At 38.1% G+C, this 23,207-nt stretch overlaps 2 protein-coding genes across 3 annotated transcripts in view; both read right to left on the bottom strand.

The window, feature by feature from the left end:
- Window positions 1-23,207, bottom strand: part of LOC126376533 (uncharacterized) — a 49,629-nt gene that overhangs the window by 22,574 nt on the left and 3,848 nt on the right. The gene's annotated exons all lie outside the window — the stretch shown is intronic.
- Window positions 9,283-23,207, bottom strand: part of LOC126376522 (zinc finger protein 729-like) — a 62,956-nt gene continuing 49,031 nt past the window's right edge. Inside the window, exon 11 of the transcript XR_007567724.1 lies at window positions 9,283-9,349. The gene's annotated coding sequence lies outside the window, so the exon portion shown is untranslated. The remainder of the gene's footprint in view (window positions 9,350-23,207) is intronic.

Here is a 23,207-nt window from a genome sequence, read left to right on the forward strand (position 1 = left end):
AACATAACATAAGGTTACTACATCCCAAACAAGGCATTGGTATCATAGATACTACCGTAACTTTAAATATAAAATATATTATTATAATATTACCAGATAATATTTTAAATTTGTCAGAAAATAAATTTAAAGCTCATGTGAAGCTTACTTTATGTAAAAAAGCTTATTATAAGATTAATGAATACCTAAATGATAAAAATGTCTGGTATTGAATGTGTTCCTCTAGTTATTAAATAACTTGTAATGTATATCCTCATTGGTTTTTAAAAGATGTGTTGCTGTTTCAGTTTCTTGTCATTTCTTCTCCTCAGCCATAACACCTTGCGAAATGACGTAAATTCAAAAATGTTACATTGACCTTCAACAAGTTTATCCATGATAATTACGTTGAATAAATGATTCTGATTTCTGATATATTATAAATTCATAATTATAGTTTTTATCCAATTATTTTTTAACTTAAGCCGTTAAGCCATTAAGCCGTTGGTCCCGGCTATTAGCCGTAAAAACACCTCCACCAACCCGCAGTGGAGCAGCGTGGTGGAGTATGCTCCATACCCTCTCCGGTTGATTGAGAGGAGGCCTGTGCCCAGCAGTGGGACGTATATAGGCTATTTATGTTTATGTTTATGTATTTTTTAACTTCTAGCTTTAAGTTACTTCAATCACGTGTACGTGTTGTTTTATTATTTGATTTAAACTTTTTAACTTGAATGTTGTATACGCCTGTAATGGTATTACATACGGTCATTGTTTGTTGAATTTTATTCATTTGATTTTTATGGTGTATCTTAAATAAAAATGAATAAAAATAAAATAACAGCCTCCGTGGTCTAGTGGTTAGAGCGTTAGGCTCACGATCTGGAGGTCCGGGTTCGATTCCCGATGGGGACATTGTCGAAATCACTTTGTGAGTCTGTCCTTTGTTTGGTAAGGACTTTTCAGGCTTGAATCACCTGATTGTATGAAAAAAGTAAGATGATTCCGTGCTTCGGAGGGCACGTTAAGCCGTTGGTCCCGGCTATTAGCCGTAAAAACACCTCCACCAACCCGCATTGGAGCAGTGTGGTGGAGTATGCTCCATATACCCTCCGGTTGATTGAGGGGAGGCCTGTGCCCAGCAGTGGGACGTATATAGGCTGTTTATATAAATAAAAAGATTGAACATCAGCGCTCAAAAGTGGGACGCAAAGTTACTCTTAATGTAGCGACGTACGAAGCACAGATCATCTTACTTTCTTCACGGGTGATCAGCGTGTGATGTAACCAAATTGGGGATCATAAAGTGTTTTGTGATATGTCCCCACCGGGATTTGATCCTGGGATTTCCGGATCATGAGCGACGCTCAACCACTAGACCACTGAGGTCGTTCTATGTTGAACAATCTTTTTTTGACGTGACTTATTGTAGATTTGCCGCAGATGGCATTAACTACTTGGCCGGAAGTTGAACAACCGTATATCGGTAGCACCATAGCGGTCTTATTCCATCGTGTGGGTTGTGAGGTGGATTACCAACCCCATCTACCCTGGTATCAGGGTTGTTATTGAGCCGTCAAAGGCCCCTGACATGGCTCATATATCGACTACGTATTTACATCAGTAAGTAATAACCGAGACCAACGGCTGAACATGCCTTAGCTATCAGCTATAATATCAGTAGTTTTGTGTTATATTTTAAGTTCACCTATGGCGAAAGTATGTTTACTTTCATGTTTACTACATTGAATCATAGTTGTAAAATATCTATTTAATTATCGTTGTATATGAGCAATTATATATTCCAAAGTGAAGTAGTGAAACCCATAATTATTATAGCATAAGTTTATGACATAATTATTAGTGTAATATTTTTATTTTATTCATCATCACCAGCCCATTAACGTCCCCACTGCAGGGGCACGAGCCTTCCCTATGGATGGATAGGGAGATCGGGCCTTAAGCCACCACGCGGGCCCAGTGCGGATTGGTGGTTATTAACGACTGCTAATGCAACCGGGACCAACGGCTTAACGTGCCTTCCGAAGCACGGAGGAGCTCGAGATGAAAACTTTTATTTTTGTGGTCACCCATCCTATGACCGGCCTTTGCGAAAGTTGCTTAACTTCAACAATCGCAGACCAAGCGCGATTACCGCTGCGCCACCGAGCTCCTCTATTTTGAAAACATATAAATATATTTAAGATTTTTAAATATGGACAATCAGGTGATCAGCCTGTAATGTCCTGACCAAACTAGGGATCAGAAAGTGATTTTTGTGATTGTATCCCCACCGGGATTCGAACCCGGGACCTTCGGATCGTGAGCATAACGCTCAAGCACTCGACCACGGTGCACGTGGTAACAATAGATAGATAAACATACAAACTCAAAATTTATTCACATATTAAAGTAACATAACATACAAAAGAGAAATGGTTTCTCGTGCGCATAAACCATACTGTAACAGCGAACTTTCACTGCCTTACCTGATAAGTCACGTTAGCTTGTTAAGGCCTAAACCAAGTCTAATCGTGAGAGTCCTAGGCTGCCTACGGATGCGTTAATAAGACACATTTCATAGTACTAATCTAGGGCTTACATCTAGGAGTCTAGGAAGTAGATATTGTGTGTAAATAGCTTTCTAGTCAAGGAATAAAAGAGGTTCGAAGGGGCAAGTGAGCGCTAAATGCGCGCCATACATCATCATCAGCCCATTAACGTCCCCACTGCAGGGGCACGGGCCTTCCTTATGGATGGATAGGGAGATCGGGCCTTAAACCATCACGCGGGCCCAGTGCGGATTGATGGTTATTAACGACTGCTAATGCAGCCGGAACCAACGGCTTAACGTGCCTTCCGAAGCACGGAGGAGCTCGAGATGAAAACTTTTTTTTTGTGGTCACCCATCCTATGACCGGCCTTTGCGAATGTTACTTAACTTTAGCAATCGCAGACCGAGCGCGTTTACCGCTGCGCCACCGGGCTCCTCAAGCGCGCCATACAAGTGTGAGCAAATAGTTCACACTTCAACTTTGCTCTCCACTCGTCCGCAATTTTTACGAAGTATGGAGCTGCATGCTACGATAGTATATCAAAGGATCTTCTTGTGCATAATAACCTGCAGGGTAAAAAATCTTATATCGACCGTCTTCTTCTATCGTGTGGGTTGTGAGGTGGAGTACCAACCTCATCACCCCTGGTGTCAGGTTTACTATTTAGCCGCCAATGGGCCCTGACATGGCTCATGTAACGACTACTTTTTTAGATCAGTAAGACTATCATGCGAGGAGATCCCTCCTTATATAATCGGCTATTTATTAAAAAATAAAATGTATGCAGATTTGTGATGAAACAACAAATCTCCGCCAAAAAATGAATATGACTCATTAAAATATACTTACATTGAAATAGCAAAGGTTATAATAATTACAATTTAAAACCACATCTTAACCTCGCCAGCCTTCAATACAAAAAAATATCACAAAAGGCAAAATATATTTTATTTTCATTTAATAGTGCCTTTTCAGTATTCAGGGGTCATGACCTCAAGTTCGGGGGTCACGGGGTCAGAATGACGGGGTCATTACATAATGACACCTACAGTGCGTTTTGTACGTTCATTTGAGCTTATGTAAGAGAAACGATGTGCCCGTTTTACTGTTTGCGGAGGTGCAGACTGGCGGTTGGAACGCAGCGTTTTTTTTTTGCTGACTTGAGACGTGCATCACACAAAGTTAAAAATGTGTATAAAAGGACGCCACACACAATAACAATACAAAAATATCAGACTCAAAAGCTTGCACAATTTTAGTCGATGTACATATCGACAGTATTTGTAGATTTAGAAATATTTTTTGTAATGTTTAAGTTTTATGTTTAAGTTGATCCACAAATTCATTTAATTAAGTTAAAATGCCCTTTGTTATCATGTCTGATGCTGTTGTTGTATTTTATATTGTATGATTGAGTTACTTCTATTTTTTATTTCTATTTTTTTTTGATATATCAAAGAAAGAAAATTTGCAGTGCCCCGACGGGGTGTCATGTTGTAAGTGCTAAATAATTAATTTAAGAACCTTTGTACACATGATTGCACCAATAAAGAATTAAAGAATTAAAGAATTTAGATTAAGCGGAAACAGACCTGTGCCTTTATATTTATTAGATTCAGTTATGTACTTTATAACCTACCTACTTATTCTTTAGTCTTTGTCATTTTGCTTGCTTTGTTTACTTGTAATTAATCTCTACACTTAGCTTTATATACACTTGATGTTACCCTAAGAAAATACTGTGTAAGATGTATCATGAGACTGTAAGTAATTAAAGCACATAGTAACGGGTTCTTACCGCGTTTAACCGCTTTAAACGCGGTAAGAACCCGTTACTATGTGCTTTAATTATGATAATGACTGTAAGTAAACCAATAAATAAAATAAAAATACACGAATTGATAATAATGATAGGATATAAATGACATTTTAAATTTAAAATTACAAGGAATTTGAAATTAGAAGGTTACTAGAAGGAAAATATTTACAGCGCCATCTATAATATTGTTTTTCAGGAACGTAGCCTGGAAAGTCCCTCGTTCGAAAATTGTGAATACCGTATGGTGCCAGACCATCCCGCTCATATTAAGCTGGTACACGCTTACCTAATACATATTTGTCTCTAGATATAAACATAACAACATAGCCTCACGCATGGAATATATCCCAGAAGGGGTAGGCAGAAGTGTATTATATAGTCACCCACTTCTAACCAGCTAAGTTTAAGTTCTATTTAATGGGGGACGAAACTATTGCCTCGTATTATAATAATAATTCGTCGCTGACGTCGCAAACAGACGTATCTGCAAGATTTTGCTAAAATAATTTGTGTCTTATTGATAATAACATAAGGTGCAAATCAGATCCGCCAGAAATTTGAGATACGTCAGTTTGCGACTTCAGCGACGAATTATTTATTTATTTATTTTATTTAGATAACCAACAGCTTATAAAACAGAACATTTGACAATGTATTTAACAAACCAACTTAAGCTACTTAAAGGATACCCTAGATAAGTTATTCAGATATAAAGGTACATTGTCATTATGACCAGACTTGTGCAAACCCGCGCCGCGTTTTGCTTACGTTAAGTACATAATTTTAAAGGAAACATTTTTTATATACTTAATGATAATTAATAATAAATATTATAGATATATTTTGTAAGAAAATCTAGTATTTTAAAGACAACAGCGTTTGAACCGCCCGTCTACTCTGAAAATTAGACATTTCACAGTCACACACTATATCGTATATACAAACCGAGCAGGCGCGAAACAATATGAAGTAAAATTTCAATATTCGTTTACTTAGAAACAACGATTGTTTTAAAGCTACGACATTTTATGTACATTTTGTATGAATAGACTTTAATAACATAACATAACATAACAAATACTTTATTGCACAAACAGGAAAAAACAAAATACAAAACAAAAGAGAAATAGAATTAGTACAATAGGCGGCCTTATTGCTAAGTAGCAATCTCTTCCAGGCAACCTTTAAGTATAGGAGATATTGAATATTAGGTAATATAGCGGGATAGTGCAGCATGAGAATACTTGTGCATATAAAAATAAATACACTTTTGACTACATAAACTACATAATAATAATACACATAATTATAATTGTTATAATAAATAAATATCACTACTTAAACTACTACATATACTATGGAAGAAAAGGAGTAGATAGATTATGAAGATGAAGAGGAAATAGAGGTAAGGAAATGCGCCTTGACTTGCCGTTTAAAGGACTCCAATGACGAAGCTCTCCTAATGCTTTCAGGCAGAGAATTCCACAAACGGACAGCTTGCACCGTGAAAGACTTGGAGTAGAAAGTTGAGGAATGGGAAGGAATATTATTATTATGTATTTAATTGTTTGGCTTTCAACACACATTCATACATAGGTAAACTCAGGTTGTAATCCCTAACGGGGTGGGCAGAGCTCCCGATCTGAAGACAATTTCCAGACACATTTATACATTTTACACATGTAGACATTATGGCGCTTTGAGAACATGTCACATTAACTTTTTTGACAAAGTAAAACGCAAGTCTCATTAAATGTCAAATATGATAGTGCGACAAGGTTCTAAAGTGGGAACATGATATTGCTCATGACAGCACAACGTCCTAAAAGGAATATTTTGAATCTGTCATTGTCCTCAATATGGTCCATACATACATACATAAACAGCCTATATATGTCCCACTGCAGGGCACAGGCCTCCCCTCAATCAACCGGATGGGGTATGGAGCATCCACCACGCTGCTCCAATGCGGGTTGGTGGAGGTGTTTTTACGGCTAATAGCCGGGACCAACGGCTTAACATGCCCTCCGAAGCACGGAATCATCTTAGTTTTTCGGACAATCAGGTGATTCAAGCTTGAAAAGTCCTTACCAAACAAAGGACAGTCTCACAAAGTAATTTCCAAAGTGATGGTCCATATACTTAGTTAAAAAGGACAGGATTCCTCTGTCGGTTTTAACGACATTCCCGGGAAGGTAAGTAGCTGAAAGTGTTCTATGTTTCTTATCCGTTTCCTGTCTTGCATACAATAAGCCGTGGCAGCCCAGTTGGAAGAACGCTGGTTTCTCACTTTGAGGCCGCAGGTTTGAACCCAGCAAAGGCCTAAACCAATGATTTTCAAATTCATTTGGATCATAAATGATTATCACGTGCTCAGCGGTGAAGGAAAACATCATGACGAAACTGCACACTCCCGAAAAATGCGTTTCATTATGTGACCTAACCTGTAACGGGCTGGTTTTCCCTTCGGTTCGAAGGTTAGACAGGCAGTCGCTTCTGTAAAAAACCGGACCTGTCAAACCTTCAGGATAGGATAAACGGACCCTGTGAAGAACGGGATAATAAAAATAATACGTAAAAATGTATCTCTCCTTCCGAGAAACTGTGAAAGGCATACTTACAATACAAGGAATAAAAATAAAATTGTTGTTCAAAATTCTAGATTAAGTAAATTAAATTCATCTTTTTTTTGGGGTTATGTATACGTTTTTACAAAAAAATACCAGATAATATTTTAAATTTGTCAGAAAATAAATTTAAAGCTCATGTGAAGCTTACTTTATGTTAAATAGCTTATTATAAGATTAATGAGTACGTAAATGATAAAAATGTCTGATATTGAATGTGTTCCTCTAGTTATTAAATAACTTGTAATGTGGTATACATTGGTTTTGTGTTGCTGTTGCAGTTTCTTGTCATTTCTTCTCCTCAGCCATAACACCTTGCGGAAAGGACGTAAATTCAAAAATGTTATATTGACCTTCAAAAGATTATCCATGATAATTACGTTGAATAAATGATTCTGGATGCGGGCGTCGTGGAGATCCTTGGGGGAGGCCTATGCCCAGCAGTGGGCGTCGTACAGCTGATGATGATGATGAAGTGATTCTGATTTCTGTTTTAATTTGAAAACTGACAACATGTTGCACATAGAGTCGTAATCATAAAGCTTAACATAACAAAAACACTATTAAGAACATTATTGGCTACAAGAAAACCCGTCATTTACAATACAATTACTATTATTACAAACTTGTCGGCAGACGAGTCGATAAATCGATCGATTCATCTCACCTCTATTGTAGTGTTGCGACATCGATTATAACAGCGGTTGGAGATGTAACAACTCTATTTAAGTTGACCTAAAATTTTGATCTACTTATAAGGAAATGATTGGTAATAGATGTTTAAATTATAACATTATAATTTATAGTCGTTGCAATGTTAGGAAACTTGACTTAAATTATACATACATGTATAAGATTACGCCTATCTTTGTGTGTTTTTATGTGTTTTGGCGTATTTTAGTGTAGGTATTTAATTTGACTATGTTATAATAATATATTTGAGGAGCTCGGTGGCGCAGCGGTAAACGCGCTCGGTCTGCGATTGTTGAAGTTAAGCAACTTTCGCAAAGGCCGGTCATTGGATGGGTGACCACAAAAAAAAAGTTTTCATCTCGAGCTCTTCCGTGCTTCGGAAGGCACGTTAAGCCGTTGGTCCCGGCTGCATTAGCAGTCGTTAATAACCATCAATCCGCACTCGGCCCGCGTGGTAGTTTAAGGCCCATACTCCCTATCCCGTGCCCCAGCAGTGGGGACGTGAATGGGCTGGTGATGATGATAAGATCACGCCTATTTCCCGTTGGGGTAGGCAGAGATCTTTGCGAAAGTTGCTTAACTTCAACAATCGCAGACCGAGCGCGTTTACCGCTGCGCCACCGAGCTCCTCAATTGAACTGTAAGTCTCACTAAATGTCAAATATGTTAGTGCGACAGAGTCCTAAAGTGGGTACATTATATTGCTCATGACTGTACCTCATTAAAAAGGCATAAAGAGAAAGTAAAATTAAAATATAATTATATGAAAGGAAAGTATTTTTTACACATAACTCATCATTTACTTTATGCATAATTCACTTTCGTAATCCCTTTAGAGTTACATACGTCATTAAATTTGAAGTAAGTAATAGAATACGTTATTTCATTGCGTCCAAAAAACAGTCGGAAACAGTCGCTTACGCAGGATATCATCTCCGCCCAAGTAGATAATGCCATTTGCGGCAAATCTACAATAAATTACGTCGAAAAAATAAATGCAGGAATCTAGTGTATTGGGCAGGTTTAAAGGTTATTATAAGGTTAGTTATTACTTAGAAGATATGAATGCATGGAATTAACTGTCTGGGAACTAATATTAGGCCGCCAAATTACTAAATTGTATTATTATTTATTGATTTATTCAAAAAATATACACTGAAGTTTTGCAAAAAATGATGTTTCGCCAAACTGCAAAACAGTTTGTTGGCGAGTCGGTTGCCATAAGAATTAGCCCTAATGCACCTAAATCTTTCAGTCGCTGATATTTTTCCGCCAATATTGACCATGAAACTACTTAAATATATCTGTAAGTACCCGATTTAATTATTGTACCTATAACAATATTTATAAGAGAGGAAGGGGAAGACCAAGAAGAGCTTACATGGAACAGATTAAAGAAAAGGTTAACGTCGTGTCTTATAGGGAAGTCAAGGAATTGGCCTTTGATAGACTGGAATGGAAAATGCTACACCGACAAGAGCGTGGCTCTTAAATTGATGATGATGATAACAATATTTTATGTTTTTTTAAAGAACTTTTTTGTATATTCTGTTTGTGTACTTACAATTTGAGTGGTATTTATTCGATGTTTTACTTATGCAGTTTAACCGTGGTAGCCCAGTTGGTAGAACGCTTGCCTCTCACTTTGAGGTCGCAGGTTCGAATCCAGCACAGGCCTAAACAAAAATTGTCGAATTTGTTTTCGTATTCATGTTTGGATCATAAATGATTATCAAGTGCTCAGCAAACCCACATTCCCGAGAAATGCATTTTCGGAGGTAGGTATGTGACCTAACCTGTATTGGCAGGTCAGACGGGCAATCGCTTCTGTAGACAACTGAATCTGTCAAATCTTCAGATTAGGTAAGTGGACCCTTTGAAAAACGGCATAATGCTAGGGAGATAATATTACCTATACAGTTTAGCAGACTGTATAATGTATAAGTACAAAATTGCACAATTGTATATTATCTTTACAAACGCTTTATACGGCTTTTAGCCATAACTGTTATATCAGTTAGATGATAATTTTGTTGAACCGAACCGTAAAGAAATCATTAGACCATAACATAGCCGTTTTGAATTAGACTGTTGGTATGTATAATATATAAGCCATATTCCTTATATCCATTAAAAGAAAAATAAAACGGCAAGAACGTGTGACTTACATAGTCGTGTCAAGGGTTTGAATCCCGCTTTAGGTGTATATATTTTTTAATTTTTACAACGGCCTCCGTGGTCCAGTGGTTGAGCGTTGGACTCACGATCCGGAGGTCCCGGGTTCGAATCCCGGTGGGGACATATCACAAAAATCACTTTGTGATCCCTAATTTGGTTAGGACATTACAGGCTGATCACCTGATTGTCCAAAAAGTAAGATGATCCGTGCTTCGGAAGGCACGTTAAGCCGTAGGTCCCGGTTACTACTTACTGATGTAAGTAAGTAGTCGTTACATGAGCCATGTCAGGGGCCTTTGGCGGCTCAATAGTAACCCTGACACCAGGGTTGATGAGGTTGGTACTGCACCTCACAACCCACACGATAGAAGAAGAATTTTTAAACAGTTTTGTCACTGCCTAAATAGAAAGTCTAGTTCAGTACAATTAGTGGTTATATTTTAACGTAGATAGTAATGGTGATAATTCCTGCAGACGCCATCTAATTTTATTTTAAGTTATACCTGTCATTTTCTTATCCGTTGGAAATCCGTTATGAAACAAATAAAAGAGAAGGTGCAGGTCGTGTCGTATCAGGAGGTGAAGGATTTGGCGGGAAGAAGGCAGGAATGGCGACTTTGAGACCGACAAGAGCGCAGCTCTTAAATAAAGAGAGAGATTAGACAAATACATATAAAAAAAGACCGCAAAGGGCAAGTGCAACCTGCACAGATGCGGCAAATCAGCTCGCGATAACAAACACTTCCGGACCCCGATAACGACCCCGTTGGCATGGTCGAAGGTCGATTCTCTTAAATATAATACTCTTAGACGCCCTGCGCCGAACTATGGTCACCCTCAAGCCAGTTGTTTTAAATTACGATCAGATTTAGGATTTTTAAAGAAAGGCCAAGTCAAGAGCACTCTAAACCGGCGAGCACGAATGATGTTTTTGTTTATTATTGCGTATGGCAGACAAAAATAAAATATCCTGCGTGGATCATATATCCAGCTTAAGATCCCCTAGCCAAGTGTCTGCCGCATCCGTCACACAATGCAGCTCGGCTATACCACTTCGGAACCGGTGTAGAGGGCACTCGTTCACTATGTGACCACATTTACAGTATGGCGACTCCTTTAAGCCCCATTTATGTAGGCAAAATTGTAATTTTTTTTTATTATTATTATTATTGCGTATGGCAGACAAATATCCTGCTTGGATCAAATATCCAGCTTAAGCTCCCCGCTTAAGCTTAAACCGGTGTAGGACCAACCATGGAAAGTCAAACCATCACCTATGTAAATGGGGCTTAAAGGAGTCACCATACTGTGAATGTGGTCACCCGGACCAAACCATATCTCACATAGTGAACGAGTGCCCTCTGCACCGGTTCCCAGGTGGTATAGCCGAACTGCATTGTGTGACGGATGCAGCAGAGACTTGGTTAGGGGAGCTTAAGCTGGATTTTTTTTTATGAGAGTGGAAGAAGCGAAAGGTGTCAGGATCGTAGTACGTGGAATTCAGTGGTCTCTGCCTACCCCAATGGGAAATTGGCGTGATCTTGTATGTATGTATAAAGTTAGATAACATTCGTCGAAACTGATGTAACCGCGTATTTGTGTACACAGCAAAACGCAATACACAGAAGTCACTCTTTAATTGACACATAAAGTAAACTTTCGTTGAGTCTGTGACGTAACATAGTGATTTTTAAGTACAACATCATCAATTTAAGAGTCACGCTCTTGTCAGTGCAGCATTTTCCATGGTACTTTTTTTAGGGAAATATAGGGCAAAGGTTTCCCTCTTGCTTTCCGCCCCGCAGTACTCTGTCTGACGCAAGTACATAAATACTATAATGATTCATTCTTGTTGTGTCTTGCCTCGCTCGTATCCACCATCAGAATGGATGTCCCAATTTCCCAAACCCTGGAGGGAGTATTTACTTCCCGCCTCCGTCACATTTTACGTTTTTATATTTGCGCGGGAATTTAACTCACCAATAGCGTGCTATCTCCGCAGTTGATATATTGAAACCTAACATGAAGCTTATTTTATGTAAAAAAAGCTTATCATAAATAATAAAAATGCCTACTATTAAATGTGTTCCTCTAGTTATTAAATAACTTGTAATGTATACCTACATTGATTTAAAAGATGTGTTGCTGTTGCAGTTTCGTGTCATTTCTTCTCCTCAGTAGACGCTCAAGTAAGTATAACTTAAATTGATAACCTTAGTACAAACAACATCCGAAGCCGTCGTTACATCTCTTATATAAGTGTGAAGCAACATACCGTAATGTTCAATTAAACCTTCATAATGCTCTCTCATGTTGACTTGTACACGAAAATTGATGAACGGAGATTTGTTTTTAAACGACCTTTCTTTTTCGTATGTTTATGGTCGATAGTTAAAAGATAGATTGGCTTTTTGACCCGTCCTACAGTTTATGACGTTGAAAACAAATGTTACATGTATTCAGATATTTTATTACTATGAATGCATGGGATTAACTGAGCTAAATTACTGCTTATTTTATTTTTAAAAGACACTACTTACTTCAAATAAATTTATCGTATAAAAATATATTTAATAATATAAAAATATATATTTTTTTATTTGGTTTGCCCAATCAAGATGTTTTTGATTTTAAATGATATAAGACTTTGGCGGCTCAATAATAACCCTGACACCAGGGTTGATTTGGTAATTCACCTCACAACCCATAGGATAGGAGAAGACCACACTTTCTGGTTTATCCCCTACCCCTATTCATATCCTCCAACATTCATAGATACTCATCACTTTTCTCCTTGTAAAACAATCTTCCTAGATTTCCCCCGTTAAAACCATTTTATAACTATAAAATGACCATCAAAGTATCTCAATTCATGGTAATTGCTAATTATATCACGATCATAGTTCAATAGAGATCGCAAGCGCAGTAACGACAGTGAAAGTAGTAACCTGTCTTCACGTTCCGAGGTCAGAGTTCTATTCCCGACCTTGGTCATTACTTGAATGAGTTGAGTTTATTGACTGGATGCTAATGAAATGACAGTCTCACAATGGTGCTAATTCCTGTAAACACCATCTAATTTTATTTTAAGTTATATCTGTCATTTTCTTATCCGCCGAAAAGGAAAGGGACGGGTAATCGACAAGCATAAAAATTATGGAACTCACGTCAATTTTAAGCACAAACCTAAAACAACCGTATAAAAAAATATTTTATTTTGTGTTTTATTTATTTCTTTTAGTTTAATTTAATTTTTGATTTATTTTATATTTTTGTTCTGTAACTGTTTTGTTTATGGTGTAAATAATATATTTTAATTATAGAACAATAATAGAGACTTTAGAGAACCGGAGAGGAAATTGATTCGTTTATAAAGAACCTCATAGAACGAAAAATTTAAGGAAGAGAGGAAGGGGTAGAGCTAAGAGAACATTTATGAAGGTAATAAAATAGAAGGTGCAGGTCATGTCGTATCAGGAGGTGAAGGATTTGGCAGGAAAGAGAGGGGCTATTACTCGATTATGCACGACAAAATGTGTATGGGCTAAAGAGTGCTGGGGAAACAGAATTAAATGTATCGTCCTGTCGATTAATACTCCAATGGCAAATCGATCGTAGGAGAACGGTTGTAGAATAACATAACGGCCTCCGTGGTCCATTGGTTGAGCGTTAGGTTCACGACCCGGAGGCCCCGGATTCGAATCCCGGTGGGAACATATCACAAAAACCACTTTGTGATCCCTAGTTTGGTTAAGACATTACAAGCTGATCACCTTATTGTCAATAAAATAAGATGATCCGTGCTTCGGAAGGCTCGTTAAGCCGTTGGTCCCGGTTACTACTTACTGATGTAAGTAAGTAGTCGTTACATGAGCCATGTCAGGGGGTCTTGGCGGGTTAATAATAACCCTGACACCAGGGTTGATGAGGTTGGTATTCCACCACACAACCCACACGTACGATGAGAAGATTATTATTATTATTAAGTAGTTGTATAGCTATAACATAATCTATTATTTCTTTTGCTGTAGGTTTTCCGAAGATAATAAAAAAAAAATAATCATAATTATTATTTGTATATCGTTGTCATAGACTTTTGGAAAGCGTGGGTAGTAAGTAGTTTAATCTAAATATAACTTTAAAACACACTTCATATTATTAGCAAAAGCTTTCGAGCTGGCCAGTTTATGTCATAGTATATTTAGATAACCAAAGTCATTACGTAAATTTATTATTCAGCTTTGTGCAAACTTACGTAAATATTAGCTTTACTGCGAATCATCTTATATGTTTTCTGCTTGACCTAAAACTTTCATACAGACCTGTCAATTATCTGTGACAAGTACTCATGAGTAGGTATCTACATAACTCATGCAATATATTATATCCAGTGTATGGAGGTCCCATATTCGAATCCCGGTGGGGACATATCATAAAAATCACTTTGTGATCCCTAGTTCGGTTAGGACATTGCAGGCTGATCACCTGATTGACCAAAAGTAAGATGATCCGTGCTTCGGAAGTTAGTAAAGTTAGTAATCGTTACAGGGGCCATGTCAGGCGCCTTTGGCGGCTTAATTATAACCCTGACACCAGAGGGTTGATCAGGTTGGTAATTCACTTCACAACCCACACGATAGAAGAATAGTTCTTAATTTATCTTAAGTTAAGAATAACCTCCACCAACCCGCAGTGGAGCAGCGTGGTATAGTATGCTCCATACCCCCTCCGGTTGATTAAGGGGAGCCTGTGCCCAGTAGTGGGATGTATATAGACTGTTTATTATGTTTTATGGTATGTTAAGTTAAGGATAATTTTCACTAACCCATTTAGCTATGGTATAGATATCGATACGTTTGCAAAATTCATATTTGGATCAAAAACAGTTGATATCACATCTCGACCCCTCTTACAGTCATGAGCAAATAATGTACCCACTTTAGGACTCTGTCGCACTAACATATTTGACATTTAGTGAGACTTACAGTTCAATTTGTCAAAAAAGTTAACATTGACATGGTACCAAAGTGTATACATATTAATGCTCGTGACCGTACATGGGATTAAAACATAGCTGGCGAAGAGTGGGGGTATATACTAATTCTCTGCCAACCCCTTCGGCGGTATAGGCGTGCTGCTATGTATCTAGATAAAGTTGGGAAATAGACTCATTGTACCATTACGTTAGCACTTTATGATTGATTATGATTTGTCACGTCACGTCCTGGGACTTTGTCGTTTAAAGGTAGATAAAATGCAATGGTACGGTACATTGTTTAAAAAGTTTAAATTAAAAAAAAAACTTAGCCATAAGAACAAAAACCCACCAAATTAGCGGTTTCTGGGGAGTCTGTATCTTAGCCAGCATCAGCATCTAAGATCCACAATATCTTCTGAAATACCCCTTGGTTAAAAAGATGACATCGATGCAATTCTTCTGTTCAGTCCATCATATCTTAGCCAGCATCAGATTTTAAGATCCACAATATCTTCTGAAGTACAGGAGGGTCCTCACGTTTCATCATTTCATTAATCATTAATCATCATCAAGAAAAAAGAATATATAAGACATGGCTGTATGGGCATAGTTCCCTTGCCCTTCGGGGAAAACCAAAACAAAAGAAAAAACTTCTTTCAACATCGCGCCATGAGAAGAAGCCCGGGAGATAAGCAACTGAGCGCGTTCTTTGTTTTTATTCATCATCATCATCAGCCCATTAACGTCCCCACTGCTGGGGCACGGGCCTTTCCTGTGGATGGATAGGGAGATCGGGCCTTAAACCACAACGCGGGCCCAGTGCGGATTGATGGTTATTAACGACTGCTAATGCAGCCGGGACCAACGGCTTAACGTGTCTTCCGAAGCACGGAGGAGCTCGAGATGAAAACTTTTTTTTGTGATCCTATGACCGGCCTTTGCGAAAGTTGCTTAACTTCAACAATCGCAGACCGAGCGCGTTTACCGCTGCGCCACAGAGCTCCTCGTGTTGTTTATTTGCTAATATGTTTTTATTTGCTTATGACTGTTTATATGTTTTTATTATTTGCTCCCAATCCAGAGCATATGTCGATAACAGATGGAGAAACATTCAAATTTTTGATAATAAATCCGTCAAAACCGTACCAGATTTCAACCAAATAATGGCTTGCCAACATGATTGATGTGATAGTATTATAGAATACGAAGAAAAACTACTTTATTATCTGTGGCAAAAACTATAGTCCCACGCCAGGGCAATAGCAAGGCACTGCTCAGGTGATTAGATGTAGTACCGTGCATATGACAAATTATATCGGAGACAACAATGGAACTATATCTTTAAGTTAGGAAATGTAGTAAATTAGGTATTTCAATAAGTATATTACGTAGCAAGTTGTCTATGCACTTAAAACGAAGAGTCTTTGAGCAATGTGTTCTATCAGTATTTGCATACGGAGCTAAGACCATGAACCTGAGACATCCGCCGAGAATCTCCATGTTGCTCAGGGAGCAATGGAAAGAGCTACGCTCGGCGGGTACGTATAATAATGCATAAATTTAAAGTTTACAATGTACAAGTTCAAAATACATAAAATCTCTCTCTTTATTTAAGAGCTGCGCTCTTGTCGGTGGAGTAATCGCCTTCATTACTCCATATATAGGGCGTGTAGAACGGTGGTTGCCCCAATCGCCTTCCGTTCCGCAGTACACCGACCAATTTCTCAATCGGTGATGTTCTAGCTAGAGCCCTACCAGAATCCATTTCCTCGGCCTCCAGCCAGTACTGATACCGCTGCTGCTCAGCATCAGGGGTGCGCTTTTGAAGTAGCGGCGCCTACTCGCTACGTCACAAGATCGTCATAGAACCTAAGTAGCATTTTATAGGTTAGCCCATCCCAGTGAGCTACCCACTACGTTCTGCTAATCCTGTTGCTGTACATACATAAAATACTTAAACTAAAATCTTCACCGCCGCATCTCGGCCCTTCGGGGCTCGATGGTCACAAGTAACCTAACCCACTCGACTATATTGGCAGGGGGATCGCTTTGCTCGCCCCCTGCCATACAGCCTTCTTAACCTATATCTACAGTGTCGGGGTGCCGCGAATTTCCGTGCTCGCTTCGCTCGCACCCGTGACGCGGAGCTCCATGGAGAAAATAAAAATATATTTAATTTTAAATAACTTATTACGCGTAAAGCCAATATGCCTAAAACCACTATGCTACACAAGAATATGGCAAACATCATTAGGCTTAACAAACATATTATGCTAAGTAAAACAGTAACCATAATGCAAACACAGCAGTAACAAGTAACCATTATGCCAAAAGACGATTATAAATATTTTGATTTTCGGTACTTTAACTTTATATATTCCAACCATATGTATTTTGAAATTACATATTATTATGATAGTACCCTCCTAAGTAGTAACCGGGACCAACGGCTTAACGAGCCTTCTGAAGCACGGATCATCTTACTTTTGGACAATCAGGTGATCAGCCTGTAATGTCCTAACCAAACCAGGGATCACAAAGTGATTTTTGTGATATGTCCCCACCGGGATTCGAACCCGGGACCTCCGGATCGTGAGCCCAACGCTCAACCACTGGACCACGGAAGTCGTTAATAGTAAATAAATAAATGATTATTTGATTTGATTTTGATTGCTTTTCCGCACTCACTTTTGCGTGTATGCGCAAAGTATCTAGACCAGAATTTCTCCCACGAGCTCACTCTGGGGTTATGCAAATACAGTTAATATGCGTTTCAGCCTATTGTCTCGAGTGGAAATAGATTGTAAGATTGTTTTCAAGTTATTATTATGTTAAAGAGCGCTAAATTAAGTTCGTAATCGACACCACCATCTGTTGCGAGACTTGAGAAAAATTGTATCATGTTTAAAATACATAACATTAGCTCAGGACTACCCATTTACAATAAACGCAACAGTTAAGTAAGTATATTTGTTTTATAACATAAACAGCCTATGTATATCGCACTGCTGGGCACTCAATGATAGGGGGTATGGAGCATACTCCACCACGCTGCTCCAGTGCTGGTTGGTGGAGGTGTTTTACGGGTTTATAGCCGGGAAAAACAGTCTAACAAATTGATTTCGAAAATGTCTCGATCGGCAATCGATCCCGGAACTTCAATGGACAGGGTAGGCTAGACGCTCTGCACAGTGAATAATGTATACATCACTACATAGTACAAAACAAAGTCGCCTTTTCTGTCCCTATATCCCTATGTACGCTTAAATCTTTAAAACTACGCAACGGATTTTGATGCGGTTTTTTTAAATAGATAGAGTGATTCAAGAGAAAGGTTTATATGTATAACAACATCCATTAAATAGTGAAGAAATACTGTTATTTTTGAGGTGTTTAATGTGATGTCGTTAATTTCATTTTTTCCTCAGCATTGCACCCGAGCGAAGCCGGGGCGGGTACTATTTAATATGAAAAGTCTGCTCAAATGAGGAACGCCGGTTCGAACTCCGGTACCGGACTTGCACCAATGAGTTATTAATTTATCTTAAGTGCAGTTTTCACTAACACAATTGGCTCGGCCATTATAGACGGCGATACGGCTCAACTATCACGTTGGTGTAACAGAAAGCTCGGTGAGGTGAGGGTACTTAGTTCATCTTGCGATGGGTGTACCTCTGACTACCCCAATTGAGATAAATATATAGTCTTGAGCTTAATGTTTAATATCACTCTTCACGTCCAGGAAACTTAAAGACACTTTCTACTGTAATATAAAATAATTACTTTTATGATAAATTGTAAACCGACAGACTGATAGCCTATACTTAACACTCTCTTCATTATACACACAACTCATTAACTTCCTCACTACTTGTCCACACAAGTAAGGATGCTTTTAACAGTAGTACAAACACGATGACTATGGATGATATCCGAGTCCTGGGTATGAATCCTCAATAACTTCTCCCTTTGAAAGGACTGACAAGGTCTTTTGTAAGATAAAATTCCATCATCATCTCCCTGGCATTATCCCGTTTTTCACAGAGTTCCTTTTCCTAACTTGAAGATTTGACAAGTCCGGTTTTTTACAGAAGCAACTGCCTGTCTGACCGTCCAACCCGCAACGGTTGAAATCAGCCCAATATAGGTTAGGTCACATACCTCCGGAAAAGCATTTCTCGGGAATACGGGTTTCCACACGATTTTTTCATTCACTTTAATCATTCATGACCCAAACATGAATTCAAAAACGTACGACCTCAAAGTGAGAGGCAAGCGTTCTACCAACTGGGTTACCACGGCTCATAATAATATGTAAGATAAAACTCCATAAATAAAAAAAATAAAAACAAAAGATCGGATTGAGTGGACTAGAGCCCAACTCGTAACTAATTACGAAATAGGTCATATTCCTCCGAATATTTGACAAAATTGACAAGAATTCGATAACCATTTCTGAAACAGAATTCTATTTTATAAATTCAAATGAGTATTTACTGCCGCTGTTATAAATCCAGCTTCTGCTAATACAAGGAGACAAATACTGAGGGGGTGATTCAGTTCATGATTCTGAGTTAATATCAAGTGAAAGTTCAAGTGGGTGTAATAAAATTGACACCCGAATACTGAGGGGAATGATTCAGCTCGTGATTCTGAGTGTAAGTATGGAAAAGTATGGAACTGGAAATTTTTTTGAAAAAAAAACACAAAAATATCTAGTGAAATTTCCACCGCAAAACGCATGTTATTTTTCCAGTTCCACACTTTTCCATACACTCAGGATCATGAGCTGAATCATTCCCCTGAGTATTCGTTATGGTGTCAAATACACTCTGTATATTTTCTTTACACTTATTTTCTATAAAAATTATATTAAATAATACCGTGTGAAACAGTGAGGTAAGTTAAGGAGCCTCTGCTATGCTCGGGCGTATAAAAAACAATTGAAAGTGCTCTGCCATAACCGCTGATGTAACTCGATGTGAAAGGTCAGAGAGCAGTTGACACCTTACGTTTTTTTATTGTACTACTAATACATACTGTCACGGGTTGTAGATTTGCCGCAGATGGCATTAACTACTTATTACTATGCCGGACAAATGGGGAACGCTGAAGGCTCTCACCCGGTACAACGTTTAAGAGGCCTGAGGGTGCCCAGGGCGCGAACCTCGGCTCAGGGCGTCGTCTGAGAGGAATAATATTTGAAAGTTAACTTAATATAACTTAACTCTTTGTTGCAAGTCCGGTATCTGAGTTGGATCCGACGCTGCCCGTTTGAGAAGCAAGCTAGACCAAAGTGACTTCCAGCATCGAATATCACGAGTGCCTTGGATGATTTGGCGATAACATGTGGCTTTACCCGCCTCAAGAGGGGACTCCTAAGCAATAATTTATAATTACTTTTAAACGTTGCTCACATTAAGATGTAAGGTCAAACTAGTGTTGTCCTTGGCTTAAATTCACGTCAATAGAATTGCAAGTTTTATCATTTTATAGCAACATTTTATTACCTGTGCGGTTTAGTGGAAACTTATTGAGAAACGCTCAAAGTATTTCGAGATCTCGAAAAGTTCGAACCCTCTCAAGCTAGAATGTGTCTCACAGACTACACTACCAGGTTTAGGGTGCGAATCCAGTTCAAGTCCAAAATTTGTCGTCCATTTTTTTAAATTCCATCAAGCTGCTCTATTTATGGGTTGGGAGAAAACCAATGACCTCAGGGCAATTTACAAAAGTTAACTAAATAGTATTTTAGACCGATTTTAGCTTCTCGTCTTTCCACGCTGTCCAGGAAAGTGCAGCCTACTTCGATGTCAAATGGGCGAAGTTTAAGGCTACGGGGTAAAACCCACTGAATTCGACTTCATAAGTTTGAATTCGTGATTGGATCTTAGACAGTTGATATCACGTGGTTTCCAGGAATAAGCTAGTTTCGAACTAGTCAAATCAGTAACTTTTTACTAAACGTCAAACACGAAATTACTATGGAATTTGTACGAAATATTTAATAATACGAGTAAGTACGACATTTTGTCACGTTTTTCTATGACGTCACAGGTTGCTTTTTCATAAAAATTCCATAGTAATTTCGTGTTTTGACGTTTTGTAAAAAGTATCTGATTTGACTAGTTGAAAACTACCCTATTGATATCACGTGGTTTCTACAATTTATGCTAGGTTATTGGTAATTGGCTTATAAATAAACATAGCTAGCTAGGAGTGGGTGTATATAATATACACATCTCTGCCTACCCTATAGACGTGTGATGTTACGTTATGTTGTAAAAGTCTAAAGTCCTTGCTCACCAGAATTGAAATCTCGCAAGATTTACTGTTCTAAACCCGAATTAAGTAAGATAATGGTACTTTTAGTGGTCTTCTAAAGGCCATGTGAAGTTAGTCAATTCGACCATAGTATTGTTATTATTGTTATTTAGCTGTGGCAACTTTATTGTAAACTAATTTATTGCAACTTGAAATAGCAGTCCTATTGTATTGTACTGTTAATTGAAGTGTTTTGTTTCTTGTAATTGTTTGACTGTGTGAACTTTTGGATTGAGATGTCTTTAGGGAACCTTGACTTGGATAATTCTAGTCTTAAAAGTTGAATGAACAAATAATTAAGATACTATTTTCGCATAAAACAACATCTAAAATCGTCTATTTTTGTTAATTTAAGGTCATTTATGAAACTCAAAATTATTTCTAACCATCCTTACACACTACTTATATCGGTAGTTAAAGTAGGTTAAGAAAAAGAAGTAAATTAAAACTCTTTAAAAACACGTATAATTTAATTAAGTAATAATGAACTTAAATTATTAACGTAATAATATTCTCGAGAATTTACGAATAGCCTGTACAAAAAACTAAATTTTAAAATTATACAATTCGAACTAAACATACATCACAACGCTTATCGGCCCAGTTGTTCCGAATTCAAAACACGAGCACGTAATTGGACAAAATCGGCCAATCGTGAGACGAGCTGACGATTAGCCAATGAGGAAATCGTAATTATAAGATTGGTTTGCAATGCGACGCGGTGATTGGTGGTTATTGATGTGAAGTTGGTAACTGCATCAGAGAATATGATTTGATAGGTTGGTTTTGTAAGGAACATTATTTTTGGAACTCTCTGTGAGGTTTGCAATGGTAATTGATGTTCAGTTAACTAGGTCAAACCCGCCAGGTATTATTAGATGCATCAATAAAATAGTCAGGAGTAGTTTATGTTTCATGCAAAGTTTAACTTTAAAGAAATACTACATAAGGGGTCACTTATCATTGCGTAGTCGCTTGATTCGTTTGTTTCTAATTGACAAAAATGTGTACACTGTACAGTCCTGAGCAATATGATGTACCCACTTTACGACTCTGTCGCACTAACATATTTGACATTTAGTGAGACTTACAGTTCAATTTTGTCAAAAAAGTTATTATGACATGGTACCAAAGTGTATACATATTAATGCTCGTGACCGTACGGAGCGCTACTGTTTAACAACCGCAACCATCTTGCACAAACATCATGAATAAAGGAACTGGCTTCACAGCGTCCCACGATAAAGATGGCACAAACATGTAGTGAAATCGAAAGTCATCGCTTAGGTCTTAGGTCACAGGGAAAGTTCTAGGTCTTGGCTAAGTCTAGGAGCACTAGCACTTCCTAGACCGGTTTGGATTCCTTAGGATTTCCCTTTCAATAAACGTGGTGATATTGATGAGTGTGAAGGTCACGCGTGATATATGATGAGGAAGTGATAGGTGTTTATGATTTATGTTTGCCTGGTACTTGTGAAAAACTGCAGATGCAATTTAAGGTCGTAATTTCTTCGGGGGTGGACAGAGCTATAAATAAATCACTATAGGATGCATTACACGGCCTTCGTGGTCTAGTGCTTGAGCTTGAACTCAAGATCCGGTTCCGGGTTCGGATCCCGATAGGAACATATCACAAAAAATACTTTGTGATCCCAAGTTTTGTTGGGACATTTCAGTTTGATCACCTGATTCTCCTTTTTTTTTGACGTGACTTATTGTAGATTTGCCGCAGATGGCATTAACTACTTGGCCAGACAAATGGGGAGCGCTGAAGGCTCTCATCCGGACCTGATTCTCCGAAAGTAAGACACGTTATCCAGTCGGTCCCGATTACTGTTTACTTAAGTAAGTGTGTAGTCGTTACATGAGTAATTTCAGCAGCTTTTGGCGACTCAAGTGTCACCCTGGCACCAGAGTTGATAAGGTCAGTCAATGAACATTTTAAAAGATAATTTTCGCATTAACTCTTTGCTCAAAATATTATTATGATATTTTATGTAACTATCAAAACACCTTTTCAATACCGTACATGATTTTTGCAAGTGGCCATTAGT

This window comes from Pectinophora gossypiella, chromosome 21 (assembly GCF_024362695.1).
Source record: "Pectinophora gossypiella chromosome 21, ilPecGoss1.1, whole genome shotgun sequence".
Classification (NCBI taxonomy): Eukaryota; Metazoa; Arthropoda; class Insecta; order Lepidoptera; family Gelechiidae; genus Pectinophora; species Pectinophora gossypiella.